The following is an 18,431-nucleotide window of genomic DNA, read 5'->3' on the forward strand; positions in this document are numbered from 1 at the left end:
CCACTGAAAAGAAGACAGCCCTCGAAAGGTGAATATAAAGACTGAGAAAGGATTTGAGGGGCCACAGGGGCCGGCAGAGGGATGTAGCACCGTGTTTTGGTTTTGCCCTTTGTCCTGTCATGTCTTGACTTGCATCCCTTGAATGAAGCTGACATTGGGCTCATATCTTGTCACTATAACAGAAAGCGAGCGGTGGATTTGTTCCTCTCCTGTTGATCCAGATTCGGCGTCTTCTTCCTATATATTATATAGAGGGGCGCAGCTCTCCGGAGAGAAGACTCATCAGTTACTGAGCCGGGCGCTGTCAGGGCCAGGACGCGTCATTTGTAACTGTCTGACACCCTGAGATCAGAATCTACCCAGGGATCCTGCTCCTTTCATGCCCGGGAAATAGACTGGTCGGGGCTGATAACAGCCGCCATGCGAAGGAAGAGAGATACCGGGAAATGGAGCTTCCTCGGCGTCTGATCTGTCGGGGGAGGGGATGGTAATTCCGGACACATGTGAACCTTTCTTGTATCTTGACTTAAGATAAATTAAATCCAATGTATTGACCTCTGCAGAGATCAGGTCTGATAGAGGCGCCTGTGTTCTCGGCCACGATGTCACATTTCTTCCAGTCAGAAGACGTCTTAGGCTGGGTTCACACGGGCGTTGCGGGAAAATGCACGATTTTTTCCCCGCGAGTGCGAAACTTTTTCATACGTTTTGCACGCGCGTGTGAAAAATCGGCATGTTTGGTACCCAGAAGTTCGGGTTTGGGTTCGGTGTTGTGTAGATTTTATTATTTTCCCTTATAACATTGTTATAATACAGAATGCTTAGTAAAATAGCGCTGGAGGGGTTAGAAAAATAAATAAATTTAACTCGCCTTAATCCACTTGCCCGGTGTTCCGTTAGATTTCCCTACCCTCGTCACTTCCTGCTGTGACGTGGCCGCACCAGACATGATGTGAAAGAGGTGTGCCGCGCAGGAGCACAACGACGGAGTAGGGAAATTTCACAGCAGAGTTAGCTATACACGGGCCGACACTGCGCATGCGCTGGGAGCCTCACCAGCGGTTAGGGTAAGGAAAAAGCACTGGCCTGTAATTTTTCCCTACCCTAACCGCTGATGAGGCTCCCAGCGCATGCACAGTGTTGGCCGGTGTCCAGCTAACTCTGCTGTGAAATTTCCCTACTCCGCGCGGCACACCTCTTCCACATCATGTCTGGTGCGGCCGCGTCACAACAGCAGGAAGTGACGAGGGTAGGAAGATCTCACGGGTAGGGAAATCTAACAGAACACCGGCTTCTCTTCTTTCTTCTTTGAGGAAAAGGACCTGTGGTGACGTCACTGCGCTCATCACATTGTCCCTCACTATAGTGATGGATCATGTGATGGACCATGTGATGAGCGCAGTGACGTCACCACAGGTCCTTTTCCTCCTGGACAGCAAAGAAGAAGAAGACAGATGAGAAGCCGGGCTGTGCGAACTAGTGGGTTAAGGTGAGTTTAAATGTATTTTATTTTTTTATCCCCTCCAGCGCTATTGTGCTATGTATTCTGTATTCAGAATGCTATTATTTTCCCTTATAACCATGTTATAAGGGAAAATAATAATGATCGGGTCTCTATCCCGATCGTCTGCTTGCAACCATGCATGAAAATCGCACCGCATCCGCACTTGCTTGCAATTTTCACACAGCCCCATTCACTTCTATGGGGCCTGCGTTGCGTGAAAAACGCACAATATAGAGCATGCTGCGATTTTCACGCAACGCACAAGTAATGCGTGAAAATCACCGCTCATGTGCACAGCCCCATAGAAATTAATGGGTCCGGATTCAGTGCGGGTGCAATGCGTTCACTTCACGCGGAATTCTCGCCCGTGTGAAAGGGGCCTTACAGGGAAAATCCGCTTTTGCAGCATTTCATTGCTGAGTAAAGCCTCATTCACACGTCAGTGATTTTCATTAGTGATTGTGAGCCAAAACCAGGACTGGAGCCTCCACAGAGATAAGGAATAAGGGAAAGATCTGCACCTGTTCTGTGAATAGAGCCGCACCTTGTTTGGGCTCAAAGTCACTGATGGAAATCACTGACCGAACACTGACGTGTGAATGAGGCTTAACTTTATAAATTCTTTGCTTTACTAATCGTTTATAGAACAGCTGAACATGAACAATGTATTTATTCAGGGACTCCACCAGCAGAATAGTGAGTGCAGCTCAGGAGTACAATACACAATGGAAGTCAGGATCAGTACACAATAAAAGTAATGTCATGTATGTACGCAGTGACTCCACCAGCAGAATAGTGAGTGCAGCTCTGGAGTATAATGCAGGATGTAACTCAGGATCAGTACAGGATAAGTAATGTAATGTATGTACGCAGTGACTCCACCAGCAGAATAGTGAGTGCAGCTCTGGAGTATAATACCGGATGTAACTCAGGATCAGTACAGGATAAGTAATGTATGTACACAGTGACTGCACCAGCAGAATAGTGAGTGCAGCTCTGGAGTATAATACAGGATGTAACTCTGGATCAGTACAGGATAAGTAATGTATGTACACAGTGACTGCACCAGCAGAATAGTGAGTGCAGCTCTGGAGTATAACACAGGATGTAACTCTGGATCAGTAAAGGATAAGTAATGTATGTACACAGTGACTGCACTAACAGAATAGTGAGTGCAGCTCTGGAGTATAATACAGGATGTAACTCAGGATCAGTAAAGGATAAGTAATGTATGTACACAGTGACTGCACCAGCAGAATAGTGAGTGCAGCTCTGGAGTATAATACAGGATGTAACTCTGGATCAGTAAAGGATAAGTAATGTATGTGGACAGTGACTGCACCTGCAGAGCAGTAAATGCAGCTCTGGAGTATAATACAGGATGTAACTCAGGATCAGTACAGGATAAGTAATGTATGTACACAGTGACTGCACCAGCAGAATAGGGAGTGCAGCTCTGGAGTATAATACAGGATGTAACTCAGGATCAGTACAGGATAAGTAATGTAATGGCTGCCAGCAAAGTGTAGTGAGCCAGCCCGCTGGTCGGGGTCATGTGATCCTCCGCCTTCATCTTGCCTGCAGGGACCCTCCCTAGTGTACTGAATTTTAAAACTTAAATGGAGGGCGCCATTTTACGCAGTTCGTTAGAAGGGGAATCGCCAAAACTTTGGATTCATTTTGCAGATTCATTTTTGTGACATTTTTAATGAATTTGATTCGTTTAGAATCCATTCACTCATCTGTATTGCTGCACCTTTTCTATATGATTATTGCACAAGACCCGAGCCCACTACTGAGGGTATAACAAGCGGACCTCATGTGGGCGCCATGACCTCTTTGTGCTTTGATAACTGCTCACCAGGGGATCCTAAATTTTACTCACCTCAGTTTAACGATTAATGAAGCTTCAGACGGGGAACAGATTGACTTTATACAAGGTGACACTTTTATGGATATATTGTTAGCCAAACAGATGTTCATTTCTGGATGTCTCTGTTCTGCTCTCTGCTGAGGGGAGGGCAGTAGATCTGCCATTCAGGATGCAGAGACCAAGCTCACACCTTCCTGCTTCACGCTAAAGGGGGGCCATGTGGATGACGTCCTATCACTGGCACAGCTCCTGTGAAGACCAGAGGCCTGCTCCATGCGGGTTTTATTCTAAGGGCACATGTAACATTGTATCCTCACCGACAATCCATGAAATTAACATTTCTATCATGTTAGGGATCATCAAAATGAATGTCTATATGAAGCCTGAAAGGGGAAAACTCATTCTCATACACTCTATGAGTGGAGTCATGGTGTACATACATGGCATTACTTAATCTGTATTATACTCCAGAGCTGCACTCACTATTCTGCTGGTGCAGTCACTTTGTACATACATTACTTATCCTGTACTGATCCTGAGTTTTACAGCAAGACACGGAGGCTTCGTATTGCTTTCTCCTTCTTTACTTCCACCAATAGCAGCAAAGGAGAAATTAACATAATCAAAACAATAAAGGACCCTCCCCTAACAGATCCTATAATAAGCAGTGTCCTCTTTAGTAACTTCCTCTTTCTTTGCTGCTCCACCAAAGATAAGTTACCTATATATTCGTTTATGTGATCTTAGAGTTGGAAGCAATTATGTCTTTGCATGATATTTTATTGCTGACCTAGTATATATGTACTGTTCTGATCTGTAACAGGGTTCCCCTTTTCCCTCATTTTGGGATTTTTTCGCAGTATTGCTGTATCCTCCTTACATCTATTGCGGTCTTCTGCTGGGGTTCGTTTTCCCCCTCCCTCTCTTTCCCCTCGGCCTTGGCATCGACACTTTTACCCCCTAACCTGTTACTTTTGGGGTGTGTTCTTGACCCCCCTCCTCTCCCCCCACCTTCGCGCCACTCCGATTCCTCCCTGCTGGTCTCGACGGCATAGGCTTTCAGCGGCACTTCTCTGTGGCTTCCCGCGGCTCCGAGATCTCGCGAGCCATCTTGGGAGCTCCCGCCCGGCCTCTCGCGGGATTTCGGAGCATTCACCAGTTGCCTTGCTGCTCCTCTCGGCTCCGGATCGGCTCCTACTTCACTGCGGCGCTTGGGGTGATTAACCCCTGCTTAGGTTAGTTTTTTCTGCCACAGATTAGGCACTATTAGACTAGGTACCCCCATCGATTAATCTGCTAATAATCCTAGCTGAATATAATCGAGATCATGTCCTCAGACCGCTCCCCCTCTGGGCCTAATCCCCAGCTTGCCAGTCATGTGCACACAGGCCCTGGAGCTACAACGCTCAGTGTCTAGTGCCATTATAGAGGCCATGGGCTCCATGTCCTCAATGATCTCTCAGACCATATCTCAGGCCTTATCTGCCCATGCTCCAGGCCCCTCTAATCTAATGCCTACACCCACTAACCCGCAGCCTGCCATTGAACCTCCTGCCCAGGAGAATTTGATTGGTGTGATCCAAGCCACCCAGGATAGCGCGCTTAGATCGCGCAAAAGAGCCTTACCGCGCCAGGCAGAAAGGGCGCGAACGTGGAAATGTGCTAGAGCACAAACTGACGACATAGATTCTGATAATGAATTGGACATGGAGGCTTATGCGGAGGCAGGTGACCACTCTGATGGAGAGTTGGAGATGGAACAGGAGCTTCCAAGTACCTCCGGCCCTAGGCCGTCCACATCTGGGTCCGCGGGCGCATCCACCTCTGCCCCTAACACGGCTTCTAGCCTGGTGGATCCCTCTGGCAACCCACTATTTGACCCTGATGCCCTCCACCACCCTAGGTCGGCGGAGTGGATGCCGGTAGCTCATGTGAGCGACTACCTGGAGCATTGGGTGCATCGTCCTCTCAGCAAAGAGGCGCGCAGCAAGCTCCGTGCGGAATGCCCCAGACCGTTAATCCCCAACAAGGTCTGTGAAACGCCAGCTGTGGATCAAAAGATGACGCAGTTTTTGGCCAAAACCGGCTGGAATCCCCGTAAAGGGCTAGATTCCGCTATAAAGAGTTGTCAGGACAAGCTCCTCGACATTTTTGGCCCCCTCGCCAAAATCTTTGAGATGGCCGAGTCGGCCAGAGTGGACGGCTCTCCGGTTGATCCGGAGGAGCTTAATGGCTGGATTCAAAGAGCCATTTGCATTGCGGGCAGCACTAACTCCTCCCTGTCCATTGAAAGGCGTAAAGCCATTCTTTTTAAGATCGACCCAAAATTGGCCAACTTGGCACTCACTGAGACAGGGAAGGAGGCTCAGGGTCAACTGTTCGGGGATTCCTTCATTAAGGACCTCAGCAGGTACGTTGGAGCATTTACCGCATTGGACAAGGCCCAGTCCTCCATGAAAAGGGTATTTCAGGGACGGGTCTCCACTAGGGCCGGCAGTGGTAGGGGCCGTCTGTCCGGCCGCTCCAGTTATCAAGCCCGCAGCTCGGGCAGAGGCTCCTTCAACCAGAGGCCTCCTTTCCAGGACCAAAGGAATCCCCCCTCGTTCTTCCCGGCCAGAGGCGGCCAATGGCGTTCCAGGTCGGTTAGAGGGAATCCGAGCTACAGAAAATCTTTCGGTAAGTCTTTCCCCAGTGGGGACTTCTTCCACCCCTCGCGTAGGGGGCAGACTCCGTCTATGTTCCCACGTTTGGTCCAACATCACATCAGACCCATGGGTGCTGAACACTGTGCAGGGGTTCCACATAGAGCTTACGGGTTCCCCAGATTTCGTCCTTTCTCCCCCGCCCCTGGCCCTACCGGACAGGGAGCTAGTGGACGTAGAACTTTTTTCCCTCTTGCACAAGGGTGCGATAGAAAGGGCCCCTCCTACCCGAAGGGGCGTTCTCAGCCACATTTTTCTAGTTCAGAAAAAAGGGGGACAATTTCGTCCAGTCATAAATCTCCGGGCACTGAACTCTGTGGTGCGCTACTGCCACTTCAAGATGGAGGGGATTCACCTCCTTCGGGACTTGCTGATTCCAGGGGACTGGATGGTGAAGCTGGATCTCAAAGATGCCTATCTGACGGTTCCGGTTGCCTCCTCCTCCAGGGACCTTCTTCGCTTCCTGTGGAAGGGCGAAGTGTGGCGCTTCACTTGCCTACCGTTCGGCCTTTCCTCAGCGCCTTGGTGCTTCACCAAGTTACTGCGCCCAGTCATGGCCTGGCTGCGGAGTCGGGGGGGTGCGTCTTGTCATATACCTGGACGACATCCTCATTATGCACCAATGTCAGCGGTCTATGCTACAACACCTCCAGTGGACCTCGGATCTGCTGACGGGTCTGGGTTTTCTACTCAATCTCGAGAAGTCCTGTCTCACACCGTCTCGACGTATGGAGTTTCTGGGCTTCACGGTGGACTCTGTCGCGGAATCCCTCAGTCTTCCTGCAGAGAAGTTACAGACGATACGCAAGGAGTTGAGACATGCTCTCTCTACTCCCTCCCTATCGCTACGCCATCTGGCTCGCATCATTGGGCTATTAGCCTCCTCTATCCAGGCTGTCTTCCCCGCTCCACTCCATTATCGGGCTTTACAGCGCCTGAAGATCGTCCACCTCCGTGCCGGGGCCTCGTTTGCAGACGCGGTGATTCTGGATCAGGAAGCTCAGGAGGAACTCCGTTGGTGGTTGAGCAACTTGGAAGCCTGGAACGGCAGAGCAATTTTCGGATTCCAACCGGAATTCACGGTAGAGTCGGACGCGAGTCTCCAAGGCTGGGGGGCCCACTGCGAGGGTATCTCCACTGGGGTTCGATGGTCGGAGTCCGAGACCCGTTTTCACATCAACGCTCTGGAACTTCTAGCGGGTTCGTTTGCCATCAGGAGTTTCACCAGGGGCATAGCTCATGCATGCATCCGTCTACGCATGGACAATGTGTCGGCGGTCCGATACGTCAATCACCTAGGCGGCACTCAATCGGCCACCTTAGCCCGACTGGCGAAGGAGTTCTGGTCCTACTGTCTGTCCAGGGACATCATGGTTCAAGCGGAGTACCTTCCGGGTCTTCACAACTACCGAGCGGATTGGAGCTCCCGATGCTTCACGGACGGCAGCGACTGGAGGTTGAATCCGGAGATGTTCTCCACGATCTCGGACATCTGGGGTCCTTGTTCCATAGACCTCTTCGCGTCCCGTCTCAACACTCACCTGCCCAGGTTCCTCAGCTGGCGTCCGGATCCGGAAGCAGAGGCGGTGGATGCGTTTCTCCAGGACTGGTCTGCAGCCCTAAATTACGCGTTTCCGCCGTTTGCCATGATTCCGAGGATGCTGTTACAGGCTCGTCGTCAGGCGGCGGACTTGGTGGTGGTGATCCCCTTCTGGGGGTCTCAAGCCTGGTACCCGATTCTCCTGGAACTCCTGGTGGATGTACCTCTCCTACTCCCGACGCGGACGGATCTCCTCCAGGACCCGCTGGGTGCCCCACATCCCCTCCTGGTCGACGGCTCCCTTCAACTTCTGGCGTGCCGAATCTCAGGACTCCAGGTGAGGTCGAGGGAGTTTCGGAGGCACCTAGACGCCTCCTGGACAACGCTTGGGCTCCCGGCACCCGAAAATCTTACCGGGCAGCTTGGGGATCTTGGGTTGGCTGGTTCATGGAACGGGACCTGGATCCCGTTTCGGCGTCTGTGACCCATTTATTGCAATTCCTGACGTCTCTTTTTGAAGCAGGGAAAGCTTATCGGACCATCAATTTGTTCCGTTCTGCGATTTCCTCGACTCATCAGGGTTTTGATGGCGTTCCTGCTGGTCAACACCCTTTGGTGTCTCGGCTTTTACGCGGCTCGCGTTTGGCTCGGCCTCCTCGGCCGCGTTTCACCGATACGTGGGATGTTTCCCTGGTCCTGTCTTTTCTCTCTTCCTGGCCCGACAACGCGGCTCTTTCCCTCCGTCAGCTGTCGGCCAAATTGCTGACTCTTTTTTGCCTGATTTCCTGTAAGAGGGTCTCTGATGTTAGGGCTCTGGATCATGATGCCAGATCCTTTACGCCCGAGGGTGTTACTTTTAACATCACGCGGCGTACCAAGACCAATATTCGGTCGGTGTCCTATCCCAGTTTTCCGTCTTCTCCGGCGCTCTGTCCTGTAGTTTGCCTGCGGGAATATGAGTTGCGCACTCGGTCTCACCGTTCTGCGGACACTCCGCAGCTTTTCCTCTCTATTCGCCATCCCTTTGGCCCGGTGACCAGTCCCACTTTGGCGCGATGGATGAAGTGGGTCATGTCCCTTTCCGGGATTGATACGACGATCTTTACCGCTCACTCGGCCAGGGGCGCGGCTGCTACTGCCCTGGCGGTTTCGGGGGCTCGTTTGGAGGACATTCTGCGTCTGGCTGACTGGTCTAGGGCCACGACGTTCACGGAATTTTATTTCCGTCCTCCTACTCATGTGTTTTCAGCTATTATTGAGCAGCTTTGAACTTGCAATATGAAGCCTTCGTGTCTTGCTGTAAAACTTAATGATTTTCCTATGCATGACGTAAAGTCATAGTTTTATTAAAGACACGGAGGCGAGTATTGCCCGCCCTAGGTTTCTCTTGCCCCCCCTATTGTTATGGTGTTTTTGTTATTGACTATTCGACTGTCTTTTATTGTTGTTTATGACGTTTTACCGTTACGGTTTGTTATGGTTTTGTTTCAGCGACCTTTTTGATGTGCGACCGTTATAGGGTCGTGATTGCGCATTTTGTACCCGTGTGTTTACACTGGCTATATTGTTTGTTCTGTTTCAGGTTGAAAACTCCTTGGCAGATGGTGTTCCGTGTTGTTCCAGGTTTCCTGAGATGTTAGCCATGTTGGCTTGAGTTCTTCTGTTGGAGGGACCAGAATGGTCGGTGTCGGATCCAGTTCCAGTTCGGTTCGTTTTCGGTTGGCGGTTGGTGTCGTGGATTCAAAGAAAGAGGAAGATATGAAGAGGACACTGCTTATTATAGGATCTGTTAGGGGAGGGTCCTTTATTGTTTTGATTATGTTAATTTCTCCTTTGCTGCTATTGGTGGAAGTAAAGAAGGAGATAGCAATACGAAGCCTCCGTGTCTTGCTGTAAAACTCAGGATCAGTACAGGATAAGTAATGTATGTACACAGTGACTGCACCAGCAGAATAGTGAGTGCAGCTCTGGAGTATAATACAGGATGTAACTCAGGATCAGTACAGGATAAGTAATGTATGTACACAGTGACTGCACCAGCAGAATAGTGAGTGCAGCTCTGGAGTATAATACAGGATGTAACTCAGGATCAGTACAGGATAAGTAATGTATGTACACAGTGACTGCACAAGCAGAATAGTGAGTGCAGCTCTGGAGTATAATACAGGATGTAACTCAGGATCAGTACAGGATAGGTAATGTATGTACACAGTGACTGCACCAGCAGAATAGTGAGTGCAGCTCTGGGGTATAACACAGGATGTAACCCAGGATCAGTACAGGATAAGTAATGTATGTACACAGTGTATGCACCAACAGAATAGTGAGTGCAGCTCTGGAGTATAATACAGGATGTAACTCAGGATCAGAACAGGATACGTAATGTATGTACACAGTGACTGCACCAGCAGAATAGTGAGTGCAGCTCTGGAGTATAATACAGGATGTAACTCAGGATCAGTACAGGATAAGTAATGTATGTACACAGTGACTGCACCAGCAGAATAGTGAGTGCAGCTCTGGAGTATAATACAGGATGTAACTCAGGATCAGTACAGGATAAGTAATGTACGTACACAGTGACTGCACCAGCAGAATAGTGAGTGCAGCTCTGGAGTATAATACAGGATGTAACTCAGGATCAGTACAGGATAAGTAATGTATGTACACAGTGACGGCACCAACAGAATAGTGAGTGCAGCTCTGGAGTATAATACAGGATGTAACTCAGGATCAGAACAGGATACGTAATGTATGTACACAGTGACTGCACCAGCAGAATAGTGAGTGCAGCTCTGGAGTATAATACAGGATGTAACTCAGGATCAGTACAGGATAAGTAATGTATGTACACAGTGACTACACTAGCAGAATAGTGAGTGCAGCTCTGGAGTATAATACAGGATGTAACTCAGGATCAGTACAGGATAAGTAATGTATGTACACAGTGACTACACTAGCAGAATAGTGAGTGCAGCTCTGTAGTATAATACAGGATGTAACTGAGGATCAGTACAGGATAAGTAATGTAATGTATGTACACAGTGACGGCACCAGCAGAATAGTGAGTGCAGCTCTGGAGTATAATACAGGATGTAACTCAGGATAAGTACAGGATAAGTAATGTATGTACACAGTGACTCCACCAGCAGAATAGTGAGTGCAGCTCTGGAGTATAATACAGGATGTAACTCAGGATCAGCACAGGATAAGTAATGTATGTACACAGTGACTGCACCAGCAGAATAGTGAGTGCAGCTCTGGAGTATAATATAGGATGTAACTCAGGATCAGTACAGGATAAGTAATGTATGTACACAGTGACTCCACCAGCAGAATAGTGAGTGCAGCTCTGGAGTATACTACAGGATGTAACTCAGGATCAGCACAGGATAAGTAATGTATGTACACAGTGACTGCACCAGCAGAATAGTGAGTGCAGCTCTGGAGTATAATACAGGATATAACTCAGGATCAGTACAGGATAAGTAATGTATGTACACAGTGACTGCACCAGCAGAATAGTGAGTGCAGCTCTGGAGTATAATACAGGATGTAACTCAGGATCAGTACAGGATAAGTAATGTATGTACACGGTGATTCAACTTCCACTCTGTATGTAAACAGCAATTTAATTATTGCATTATTTTTTCTCCTCATATATTTTCTGGATAGCAGCAGTCCGACCTTTAGCCTGTGATGTGAAGGGTCATCTCCAGTATCCAGATCTCTGTGGCTGCTGCGTTGCAGATGCAGTGAGTTTTATCCTTTTTTATTTGGAATACTTCACAACACACGAAATATCCCAAATCACAAAACGCGTCTCTCTTTCCCAAAACAAGTTGATGTGATGAGTATCAAATCGTAATACAACATGTCCCCCCCCCCCCCCCCTCCACACCCTGGGGTCACTTTCACACATTTCTCGTACTTTCTTTCGCATTAGTGTCCTGTGACTCCGTGGACCAATAACCCATGCGGATCCCTTCCCCGCAGCCGTTCGCACGTCCTGTGTAGATGCTTTATTATCTTTTATGGCTTTTTTCCCCCTCCCCTGTTATTCAATGTGCTGCTGTTCAGAATAACTTTTGCAGTTTAATTACAGCTCAGTGATGAGGAAGAGCGGAGATGTCGATAGGCGCCGGTCTAATCCCTGCTCCTACAAGTGAGTCCAGCTGTAGTCTCACATTATACCGCGATAAAAGCTGATGGAGCCAGATGGCGGCTGCATGAAACGAGCCTCATATTTTTCCCGGCCTCGTGCGCTGGAGACTTTGTAAAGGCAAAATCCCATTTCGTGTCTGGCGCAGAATGTCGCTGCCTTCGGAGCTGTTCACTTGCCAGTTCCGGAATTAAGTGTCCAGGGCGGAAGGGATATGATCAGCACGGGGTTAATGCCGATTATACGAGACCTGCAGAGTCAAGTACCTCAGATACAGGAACATGAGACTATGGGACCCATCATGACTGACACGTGTGGTGCCATGAACATACATACATCCGACTCGCCGGACGGTTGTCACCAAGCTTTCCTGTAGTTCTGAATGACAAAAAAAAAAATAGAACTGCATCATTTTGCCTTTCAAGATCCTAAGAAAGCTGGGTTGCAACCCTTGCAGGAGCTGCATGTGTGCCTTGGCGGCCTCCGCTTTCATGCTATATACAGGTCCTTCTCCAAAAATTAGCATATTGTGATAAAGTTCATTATTTTCTGTAATGTACTGATAAACATTAGACTTTCATATATTTTAGATTCATTACACACCAACTGAAGTAGTTCAAGCCTTTTATTGTTTTAATATTGATGATTTTGGCATACAGCTCATGAAAACCCCAAATTCCTATCTCAAAAAATTAGCATATCATGAAAAGGTTCTCTAAACGAGCTATTAACCTAATCATCTGAATCAACTAATTAACTCTAAACACCTGCAAAAGATTCCTGAGGCTTTTAAAAACTCCCAGCCTGGTTCATTACTCAAAACCGCAATCATGGGTAAGACTGCCGACCTGACTGCTGTCCAGAAGGCCATCATTGACCCCCTCAGGCAAGAGGGTAAGACACAGAAAGACATGTCTGAGGGAATAGGCTGTTCCCAGAGTGCTGTATCAAGGCACCTCAGTGGGAAGTCTGTGGGAAGGAAAAAGTGTGGCAGAAAACGCTGCACAACGAGAAGAGGTGACCGGACCCTGAGGAAGATTGTGGAGAAGGACCGATTCCAGACCTTGGGGGACCTGCGGAAGCAGTGGACTGAGTCTGGAGTAGAAACATTCAGAGCCACCGTGTACAGGCGTGTGCAGGAAATGGGCTACAGGTGCCGCATTCCCCAGGTCAAGCCACTTTTGAACCAGAAACAGTGGCAGAAGCGCCTGACCTGGGCTACAGAGAAGCAGCACTGGACTGTTGCTCAGTGGTCCAAAGTACTTTTTTCGGATGAAAGCAAATTTTGCATGTCATTCGGAAATCAAGGTGCCAGAGTCTGGAGGAAGACTGGGGAGAGGGAAATGCCAAAATGCCTGAAGTCCAGTGTCAAGTACCCACAGACAGTGATGGTCTGGGGTGCCATGTCAGCTGCTGGTGTTGGTCCACTGTGTTTTATCAAGGGCAGGGTCAATGCAGCTAGCTATCAGGAGATTTTGGAGCACTTCATGCTTCCATCTGCTGAAAAGCTTTATGGAGATGAAGATTTCATTTTTCAGCACGACCTGGCACCTGCTCACAGTGCCAACACCACTGGTAAATGGTTTACTGACCATGGTATTACTGGGCTCAATTGGCCTGCCAACTCTCCTGACCTGAACCCCATAGAGAATCTGTGGGATATTGGGAAGAGAAAGTTGAGAGACGCAAGACCCAACACTCTGGATGAGCTTAAGGCCGCTATCGAAGCATCCTGGGCCTCCATAACACCTCAGCAGTGCCACAGGCTGATTGCCTCCATGCCACGCCGCATTGCAGCCTCCTGGGCCTCCATAACACCTCAGCAGTGCCACAGGCTGATTGCCTCCATGCCATGCCGCATTGAAGCAGTCATTTCTGCAAAAGGATTCTCGACCAAGTATTGAGTGCATAACTGAACATAATTATTTGAAGGTTGACTTTTTTTGCATTAAAAACACTTTTCTTTTATTGGTCAGATGAAATATGCTAATTTTTTGAGATAGGAAATTTGGGTTTTCATGAGCTGTATGCCAAAATCATCAATATTAAAACAATAAAAGGCTTGAACTACTTCAGTTGGTGTGTAATGAATCTAAAATATATGAAAGTCTAATGTTTATCAGTACATTACAGAAAATAATGAACTTTATCACAATATGCTAATTATTTGAGAAGGACCTGTACATATGTACAGGACAGATCCTCTCTCTAGCACCACCTGGAGGTTACTTTCATGTGAACATGACCCTAACTTTGCAATAGGCCTGAGCCTGATTACTTCATTTTTGAAACATTTTTATGTAAGTAAAGTTTAGCCAATTTCTACTGTATTTTGTCTTTCAGTTCCTCACCGAGTTCTGCTTGCTTTAAGTGAATGGAAACATTCTTGCTCAGTCGCACCCAGAGTTCTGTGCATGTCCAACTGACACAAGAGAGGGGCTGGTTGTCATAGAGGAGGAAATTGGAAGAGAGTAACACAGGACCACAGGATCTGACTACACTGGGTTTGTTTGCAGTCTGTAACCATAGAGACGTATAGATCTCCATAGGAGCTGTGTACACAAAGCGGTAGAAGAATTGAAATTAAGACTAGTTTAGCGTTTGGCAAATTGACCATAGCACAGGACATTCACGACCAGGTCTCTTATATACAGAGTAAAAAAGGGCAGCAGGATCAGACTACACAGGGTTTGTTTGCAATCTGTTACCATGGAGACACATAGGATTGTATACACAAAGCAGTAGATTTATATTCAAGACTAGTTTAGTATTTGACAAACTGATCCTGGCACAGAGGATTCATGACCAGGTCTGTTATATCCTCTGATTCAGAGGACTCGTTACTGCAGGTTCAGACTACACAGGGGTTTGTTTGTAGTCTGTAACCATGGAGACATATGGTTCTGCACAGGGGCTGTATACACAAGGTTGTAAAAGATATTTACTCAGGACTAGTTTAGCATTTGGCAGATCGATTGTGGCACAGACGGGATTCACTGACAGGTCTGTAATGTACTCTAATACAGAGGAGGCAGGTGGAAGAACGTAAGACATGACTGCAGGACCAGACTACGTAGGGTTTGTTTGTAGTCTGTAACTATGGAGACGCATAGGTCTGCCTAGGAGCTGTATACACAAAGTAATAGGAGATTTTTATTATTGATCATTGGACTCAGGATTCATGACCAGGTCTGTTATATTAAGAGTAACACAGAGCAGCAGGATTAGACTACACTGGGTTTGTTTGCAGTCTGTTACCATGGAGACACATAGGATTTTATACACAAAGCAGTAGATTTATATTCAAGACTAGTTTAGTAATTGACAAACTGATCCTGGCACAGAGGATTCATGACCAGGTCTGTTATATTCTCTGATTCAGAGGACTCATTACTGCAGGATCAGACTACACAGGGTTTGTTTGTAGTCTGTAACTATGGAGATGCATAGGTCTGCCTAGGAGCTGTATACACAAAGTAATAGGAGATTTTTATTATTGATCATGGGACTCAGGATTCACTACCAGGTCTGTTATAGAGTAACACAGGATCAGACTACACAGGGGTTTGTTTGTAGTCTGTAACCATGGAGACATATGGTTCTGCACAGGAGCTGCATATACACAGTGGCAAAAGATATTTACTCAGGACTAGTTTAGCATTTGGCAGATCGATTGTGGCACAGACGGGATTCACTACCAGGTCTGTAATGTACTCTACAGAAGAGGCAAGAACATAACACTTGACTGCATGACCAGACTACACAGGCTTTGTTTGTAGTCTGTTACCATGGAGACACAAAGGTCTGCCTAGGAGCTGCATACACAAAGTAATAGGAGATTTTTATTATTGATCATGGCACAGAGGATTCACTATCAGGTCTATTATATACCCTGACACAGAGGATGTAGCCGCCCCTTGAGGTCAGAGGTCATGGGGCAAATGCCCTACATATCAGCAGTGACCAATAATCTAAGAATGGACTGATCTTCCCAAAATCGGCAGCCCACAGCCCCCTCCTCCTTTTGCGTTACAATGTATCAGTCTTTCCTATAGTGCCCCTTTGCTTCTCTGTGCCCAGATGTTCGCAGCTGCAGAATATATCAGGTTATTAATAAATTATAATAATAATAATAACGCAGAGTCTAGTATAATCTTGTTGCTTCCATTTCAAGCCTTGATCGCCTGTGAGCGCCTAATGCGCCTCCTATGAGGCAAATGCCGAGGTCTGAACCAAGAGGAATCAAACACTTCCTACCCATAGAAATCTACAGCAAATGGGGCCCCTCGGGACGTCATCAAACATCTTCTGTTTCCAAAGCGAGATTCCCCTCAGAGTTTGAAGATACAATTAAGCCGCTGCCGGGGTTGTGCGCTCGTCTCGCTGACAGAGGGGGCAGAGATAAATAACAGCCGATGGCGTAACGTTCCGGGGGGCGCCGTAGATCAGGGTTCACCCTGTGATCAGGCTGGATTGCAGCAGGAGTAATTGGTTTAGTATTTGGAAATATCACAGAAATCGCACTGGAGGCCGGAAAAGAGCAGCACATGGCTGCACAGCGCGTCGCCTTGTAGGTGGCTGACTCCACGCGCTTCAAGTGGCTTTGAAATGTAACGGGTCATGAAATGAAATCATCAGACGATAATGATGAGCATAGATCCAAGAACAGGTCTGTGCTAAACAGGTGGTCTCCATAATGAAGGGGCTGCTGCCAGAACACACTCCCTTATCTGGATTCCTATGATGCTCTGGTGCATCCTGGGAGTAGTAGTTGTCTCTATTTTCCTCATCTGACCAACACATCATGGGGGTTGTTGTTCATATATTTTTCATCTAACTAGTGCATCATGGGAGTGGTTGTTTCTATTTTTCTCAACTGACGAGTGCATCATGGGAGTAGTTGTTTCTATTTTCCTCATCTGACGAGTGCATCATGGGAGTAGTTATTTCCATTTTTCTCATTTGGCTAGTGCATCATGGGAGTAGTTGTTTCTATATTTCTCATCTGACTTGTACATACCGTTTGAACTCTCAATCACAATGCATTGAAACAGTGCATGCTATATTCATTGCACCAGCAGGGGGCAGCAGAGAGATGTAAGTTGCAAAAAAAAAAAAAGAAGCAGAATTGTGAATGCAGATCTGGATGTGACTATGGTATAAATCTGACTACAGAGTCGATGGTCGGCTAAATCGAGAGTGCTATCCTTCATATCATACAAGTAAAACAGTCACAGACAGTTTCAGACGTCAGACCCCCCACTGATTACAAAGTGGCATATCCTAGTGTTGTACCTTCACTCTATAAGATGAATGTGCCCCTTTAAGGGCTCGTTCACACGACCGTGTGAAGCCCGTTCCCGTGCTGTGGACTGCAAATTGCGGTCCGCAATGCATGGGCACCGACCGTGCCCCTAGCCACATGGGATCGTGGACCCATTCACTTGAATAGGTGTACGATCTCTCTGTTCCGCAAAAAGATAAAGCAAGTTCTATCTTTTTGCAGTGCGGAGGCACGGAACGGAACCCCGGGAAGCACTCCGTAGTGTTCCGTTCCGCGCTTCAATTCCGCATCTCCGGATTTGCAGACCCATTGAAGTGAATGCATACGGAACGGTGCCCGTGTATTGCGGATCCGCAATACGGCAACGGGCAGCACACCTATGTGTGAATGATCCCTAAGGCTGAGGAAGGATTGTCGATTATCTGTTATATTGTTGATTGTGAAATGTTTAAAATTATATTTATTTAATAGTATTTATTTATATTTTATTTATTCTTGCCTTGAACTGTTTATCAATTATTTTATATATTATCTTTTTTGCTATTTTTTTTTTTTTTATATTTACATTTTTATTAGTGCATTATTTTATGTAATGTGGTATTATTTCTCATGTTTTTAAGTTGTTTTTAAATAATTCCATAAATTATTGTATAGATTTCGAACCTTTTCCATTTCCTTGTTTTTCTCAGAGCTTTAAAGTCGCCCATCTATCTTTCCTGCCCTCCTGCCCTTTTATAGATGGCATCAACCATATTTCAGCTAACGCATGTTGGTGCACGACGCCACAGAGGGGCAGAATTTTCAGCTGCGCTACGGAGACAGTTGCCAAGCAACATCTCACATCAGAGAAACCTGCGGCTGGATGAATACGAAGAAGATCCCGAATTAAAAAAAAAACATCTATTTTTGTAAATTCTTGGACAGATTTCTTTATGTTTTGTTAGATCATGGGGTAATGGTAAAAAAATATATACGGTATATATTTTTTTATAGAATGTGTTCAAAAGTTTTAAACAAGACTCCAGACAGGGAAAACATTATTGCAAAACCCAAATTTACATTAGCATGGTCGATGCTGAAATAGCGGAATAAAAAAAAATAAAACATGCACTTTCCATGAAAATGGGGTTATTTTCACCAAAATTGGTTCATGAGATTAAGAAATGATTAATTTTCTGCGTCACTTTGCAGAAATGATGAGTGTGAACATTTTCCTAATTTGTTTTTGCCTCATTAAGCAGATTTAAGATTTCATGACAGCAACGATTGCTGGAGGTTGCGCCATAGAAGAGCTGCTATAGAGGGCTGGTCTCTTTGGAATACCCCTACCCACATGTTGCAAAACTACAACTCCCAGCATGCTCTG

General features: G+C 46.9%; 1 long non-coding RNA gene across 1 annotated transcript; it reads left to right on the forward strand.

The window, feature by feature from the left end:
• Positions 1 to 9,506: 9,506 nt before the first annotated feature.
• On the forward strand, positions 9,507 to 18,093 carry LOC122944051. The gene is made up of 5 exons (XR_006390930.1): positions 9,507 to 9,543; positions 11,298 to 11,374; positions 11,725 to 11,784; positions 14,125 to 14,285; positions 17,755 to 18,093. It is a non-coding gene; the product is annotated as an uncharacterized LOC122944051 (long non-coding RNA).
• Positions 18,094 to 18,431: the final 338 nt, after the last annotated feature.

This window comes from Bufo gargarizans, chromosome 7 (assembly GCF_014858855.1).
Source record: "Bufo gargarizans isolate SCDJY-AF-19 chromosome 7, ASM1485885v1, whole genome shotgun sequence".
Lineage (NCBI taxonomy): Eukaryota > Metazoa > Chordata > Amphibia > Anura > Bufonidae > Bufo > Bufo gargarizans.